Source organism: Cyanistes caeruleus, chromosome 4, assembly GCF_971803275.1.
Source record: "Cyanistes caeruleus chromosome 4, bCyaCae1.hap1.1, whole genome shotgun sequence".
In the NCBI taxonomy this organism is placed as follows: Eukaryota; Metazoa; Chordata; class Aves; order Passeriformes; family Paridae; genus Cyanistes; species Cyanistes caeruleus.
Genome location: NC_141704.1, coordinates 6,517,196 through 6,523,195, shown reverse-complemented (window position 1 = coordinate 6,523,195; position 6,000 = coordinate 6,517,196).

Genomic DNA, 6,000 nt, shown 5'->3' with positions numbered 1-6,000 from the left:
CTCCAGGAGCTGTGACAGAAAGGGTAGAGGTGAGAAGCTGGTCTGACACCTGAGACCCTTGCAAACAGGCTCGATGCTGCAGAAGCCACAGAAGTAGCAGTGCCAAGGGTGAGGCTTTGCTCCAGAATGGTGTGGTTGGCCTTGCTCTGAGATGAGCAGCCACACTGCAACACCCCAAACTGAGGGGCTCAGCCCACACCTGACTCTGGGAGTGAGAAGCCTCTGTGAGATGTCCAAGATGCTGGGGCAAAGATCACAGTACAGAGCAAGCTCTGACCCAGACACTGATGTGATCCCAAAAATTCTGTACCTGTGGCCAGCCCCTGGCCAGTCTAAGCCAGAAGCTCTAACACTGCTGTTGAGGGCTGAAAAAAAGAGTTCCAAAGCACATTCCCTCAGCAAATTTTCTTTGGCAGCCTCTTCCAGCACAGCACCAACTTCTGGGATGTAGCCATTGCTTAGCTGGCCTTCATTACTGTAACCTGGGCATCGGGATTTCTGGCTCCCTCTTTTTCCTCTCTCATCACTCTCCAGAGCAGTTGCTGGCTCCACACACACCTAATTTGCCTGATCAATCACTTTAGACTGAAAATATGCTTGGCTTTCTTGCTTCTCCTGCCTTTTTTTTATTATTTTTTTTTTCTTATATATCACCATGCCAGGAATCACCTTTGTAGCATACTCACCCTCAACCTCAAGGACAGGTCAGTTCCCAGAGTCTTTGGACAAGATGATGCCATCTCATGGACAGCATCTCCAGCTGTGGAAATAAATTGGATTATTATAACATTCATTTACATCACATAGCAAGGTACGGTGTAAATCTGCTCCCTTCTCCTCATTCCCCCTTGGGAATGAATCTTGGAGAAGGTGTGTGGTTTCTGCAGGGGGTTTTGGTTCTCCAGGGTGGGTGGGCTGTGTTCTCTCTGTGTTTCCTGGGATTCCTCTATTTAAGAAACAAGCTGTTGCATAACTGTGCACGAAGCCATGCACACATTCATAAACCATCTCCTCCCACACACCCCAGGCACAGCTGAAACACACAAGCTGGAACAAAGAGCCACCTTACACTGCCCTAGAGATACATAACAGCAAGAATATAGGCAATAATGCATATTTTATGCTTCCTTTTTAATTTTTTTATGTCAGAGTACCAAACCTGGAATAATTAGGTTTGTATCCAACTTGCAAAAGCTCAGCTCAGTAATTAGAAATTTATCACTGCAAAATGCACGGTGTCATTGTCTACGACAGGATCCAGTTCAATAAAAATCATCAGCCAGGTCAAACTACACACAAATATTGCTTAGATTGAGTTAACCATCTCTCTCCAGTTCCACTCTTTATTTTTACCCCTATATTCCATTCTAGTTCTCTGTCTTTTAATTTTATTTCTCCTCTACAATTCCTCTTAATCCTAAAAAACATCTGAATTTCAAACTACTGGAATTTACTGAAATATGACATTTGACAAAATAGAGCCTTTAGTTACTGAAATCCTTAACAATTGTCACAATTTTCTCCAAATTCATTATATTTATTTTTGCCAAAAGATGCTCTTATGGTACAAAAAATAAAAAATAAAATATATATATATAAATAGACCTGAATGCTATTGCAAGAAAAATTATCAAATAGGAAGAAAAATGTATAGGTTAGGATCTAAATATCATAAATTCTACTTTAATTCATATGCAAATCAAAGATTCTGAAGACAGAAGGCAAGATATTATCTCATCTTACTAGTATTTTGGGATTCTTACTTAATTTAAAGATGTCTTTCACTTTATTGATGGCAAAACGTATCCAAACTGGGAGAATTGCCTTTAATTAGGAGAAGCAAGTGCTGGATCTATGAATGGAAGCATTTGTAGGAAGCATGCAGCCAGGATTATCCTATTTAACAACCTGTTGGAGGCTCATGGAAAATGCTGTGAAATGTTATGGGCTGAGCACCAGCTCAGTGCAGACAGGACTGGGGGCAGAATGATGGATGCAGCTCCAGTGGGAGACAGGGATGGGAGAAAGGTGTGTCCAGATGTTGAGATGTAAAACATACCCCACTTTCAATCTCAAGGACTCTTGTGACTGCTCTGTCTCCATCTGTGCATCATTTCTATCAATTTTGACAGCTAAAAATCAGATGCATCAAACACTTTCATGTTTTGTGAAAAACAGTGGTTGGTAGAGGAGAGTGTGGAATCAGTGCCTCCCCTAATGGCAGCAGTGTCAAGGCAGCAGGTGTCTGCTCTGCTTGTCCTTCTAGCTGACCAGAGAGCCCAGGAGCTGGAGAGCCCAGGCACAGATCAGAATTATCTGCAGGAGGTTGTGCTTGCCAATGGCTGAGGGACACAGACAGAAGTCTGAGGATGAGCTTAATGCAAGGGAATCTGTGTAGGTACAGAGGATGGGAAGTTTGGAAACCATAATTTGTTTTCCTGTTATTTGCAGAACAATTCTTTGTTTTAGCCTCTGTTTTGGCTCCGTCAGGTCCCTTTGTTACAGGGATACTCAGTCCTGAAGTTCTTGCCAATGAAGGTCCTCTCCCTGCAGTTTCAGGTTGTCTGGGTGCAAGGCATGTGCTGCAAGGCCTGAATCCCATCAAGGGATACCACAGGAGAGAAAAGCAAGCTACCAAGGAATGTCCCATTAGGGAACACCTGCTTTTCCCTGGTTTTAGCTGCAGTTTTCTGCCCATCACCATGGAGTCTCTGAAGGTCACAGATGCAATGTGAGGTGCCTGTAAGGGGTGACCAAAGCAAGCAGCACTAATTTCTCACCTGAACTACTGCACTGCTGATGGAAAAGCTTCTGTGATTGAGAAAGGCTGAAAGCCACTATTTTCCCATATTTTACAACAACCTTTTCTGGCCTGAATCTCTGTGTAAAAAACTCATCCTGCCACCGTGCCTCCTCCCTTTCCCCATGCTCCTTCCAGCCTGGAGCTGGGCGGGAGAAAACCAGTTGAGGAGGCTGCTGTTGCTGAGGGAGACCCCTGCAGTGAGCACAGAGCATGAGGCAGAACCTCCTGCCCAGGGGGGACCTTCTGCAGTCAGAAGTCCTTGATGAAGAAGCCTCAGAGGAAGATGTCTGAGCAGCAGCACACGGTGCTGTTCCCAGGCTCCAGAGGTTCCCAAAAGCTGGTTAATACAATTCCAAACAGAAACCTGCTTCTCCAGCTGTAAATGTCAGACACCAGACTGATGGTTACACGTGGCAGCTCCAAGTGTCTGGAACAACTCAGGTTAATTTATTTCAGGGCTGAGTCCTGTTTTTCTCCTATATTAAATTTAAGGAGGGCTTTGCAACCATGAAGTCAATACAGCCCTGATCTCTTGACACATGAAAGCTGTAGGATGAATAACTTATTAGCACCCTCAATAATGAAAAACACTTCAATATTTAGGACTAATGCAGATTTCCTACTGAAAAAAAAAATAAAATATGTGAACAATATTTGCAGCCATGTGCTCAAGGTAATAATTAAGGAGAATTATCTTTGCTATATATATATTAAAACAACATAATTGAAGATTCTGTGTCCATATTAAAGAGAAGATAATATTTTGCTTAGGAAATTCACAGCAACTGCAGTAACTGTTTCTATACCTGGAAGAATCTCAGGCTGAATAAGAAAAATGGGAATCAGATGCCCAAATATTACATATATACACTTTCTATTCTCCACCTTGAGAATCCAGTGTGGAGCAAACTCCATCCTTGGGCAATGCTCCAATTTCCTTCTTGAATGCACATGGCAGAGGCTGTGTGCAGTGAGGGTCTCAGATGTTCATGGATTTATGAAAAAATCCTATTTTAGGAAAAAAGATTTATGAAAAACCTTTTTTCCTAAAATACCAGGAGAAATTCTGAACATGGTCTGAGGAGCTAGATGTAAAAAACTGGTCCTGTTACTGATTGCCAAGGTATTTAAGATGTCGAATATTTTATTTAGAATTCCATGATGCTTCTCTAATGGCTTAGCCGGTAAATAAATCACAGGCACTGGAAGGAGCCATCATCAATCACTGCTTAGGGCTATACAGGCCTGACTGCTGAAAAAGCAGCAATTAGCACTCATTAGCACTTATTTCCAAGTCTTCTCCATGAAAAAGGGTCATCCAAAGCAAGTTAAAAGTGTCCAGTGTCGAAGTTCTTTGACAGTTTAATATTTCTGACTCAAATTCATTTGCAGTTTACCTGCAAGGTAGCAGAATGTAGGCAGGGCTTATGCAGACTTGGGGTTGGGGGTTTATTTCTACAGTGACTCATAAAAGAAATTTGTGCTGAAGGTGTTCCTGCCCTCTAGGCATTTGCAATACATATTTCTCATGCATTCATTAGCCACTGCTACAGAAACCACTACTGCAGCTTTTCCTTCAGGAAGGGGCTTTGAGAGCATCTCACTCCTGCCCATCTCTCCATTGAGATGCCTATTTTAATGATATTTAACATGTTTTAGAAAGCTCTTGATTGAGTTAGGTTAAAAATGGAGATCCATGATGTATGATTCCATCATCCTTCTTTGTTGTTCCTTTCTGGGGGTATTCATACTCCAAAGAACACCAAATCCCAAAGGGCAAACACTTTGTGAGAGGCCTTTCAGCACACTTCCTCCCTCTGTGTGTACGATCCTATTCTGCATCTCCTTTTTAAAAGATCTGCTATCCCTTTCCCAGGTGTATGCAGGTACAAAGGATACCAGATGAGCTTTCTTCTGCTTGCTGTGAGATGAGAGAGAAAAACCTGTCTCCAGGCGATCAGAATCTGTCACCAAGCCCACCGGGGTTTTTTGCAGCTCAGTGATGCCAATCAAATGGTTTCTATGAGAGACAAACTGCTATTCCTGGACTCTGGCTGACTTCTTGCTGTGGATCATTGCCTCCTGGAAAAGGGAGAAAACCCAAATCCAAACCCAGTGCTGGAGCTGAATTTCCTTTCCTCTTCAACCCTGTGCACTGAGAAGGGCTGAACCAGCACATCCCCAAAAGACAGAGGAGATCACCGAGAGCTTCCACCTGGAATCAGTGAAATCAAGCACGGATACCACTTTGAAAGGGCATGTGGCATCCCCAGGTGAGATCTGAAGTTAGGGCAATGTTGCCTCGCTGGATAAAACAGAAATTTTCACACCACATGGAAAGTAAGGGATGAGGAAGGGTCTCAAGACTGAGTATAATCAGCATTATTCCTGCAGATTCCCCAGACTCTCTTTGCAGCTTGCCTTAGGGCTGGGATTATTTTCTCCTCTCAGGGCTCTCCCTGCTCATCTTTGCTATGTATTGGCTGATTTCTTTTAGAAACAACACAGAGTTCAGCCCCTTTTCCCACGATGAAGAAGTCCAATTTTGCCCTTTCTAATGAATCACATTTTCTTGTGATAACAATGAACTATCCCCATGAGACAAATCTCACAGACAAAAACGTCCTTCCTGACCCTGGACCAAGGGTGCAAGCAGCAGGCAATAATTAGCCAAAACACCCATTCAAGTGCCTAAGCAGTGCTGGATGGGAAGAAACATGAATCTGTGGAACAGCAGGGACTGGAGGCAGCTCTTAGTACATTCCTGACCCTAAAACCAGGACACAAGAGGCATCTTGTTGTCACAGAAGCAGCAGGCAGTAGTAACTTGGAAAACAGCCAGAGAAGGCAGGTTTTCCCCCTCTACCCTGCACAGGCATTCAAAGATGGTATCACAGGCCAAGTGGTTCCTTCTGGGATTAGAGCCTAACATCCAGTGCAGTTAGAAAAACACGTTTCATGATTACAGGAGTTTTTTCTAAGCAGTTTGAGTACAAAGTTGTCCACCATTTCTAGGGTGCTCCTTGGAGAAACCTGCCTGACACTGGAGCATCCCTCCTGTGAGGAAAAGCAGAGAAAGCTGGCAGTGATCCATGTCCAGCAGAGAAGGCTTGGGGGGAATCTTATGGATCTACATAACTATGGGAAGTGAAATATGACTCAGCAGTGGAAGGAAGTTCTCATGGCAGCCAGGAGGG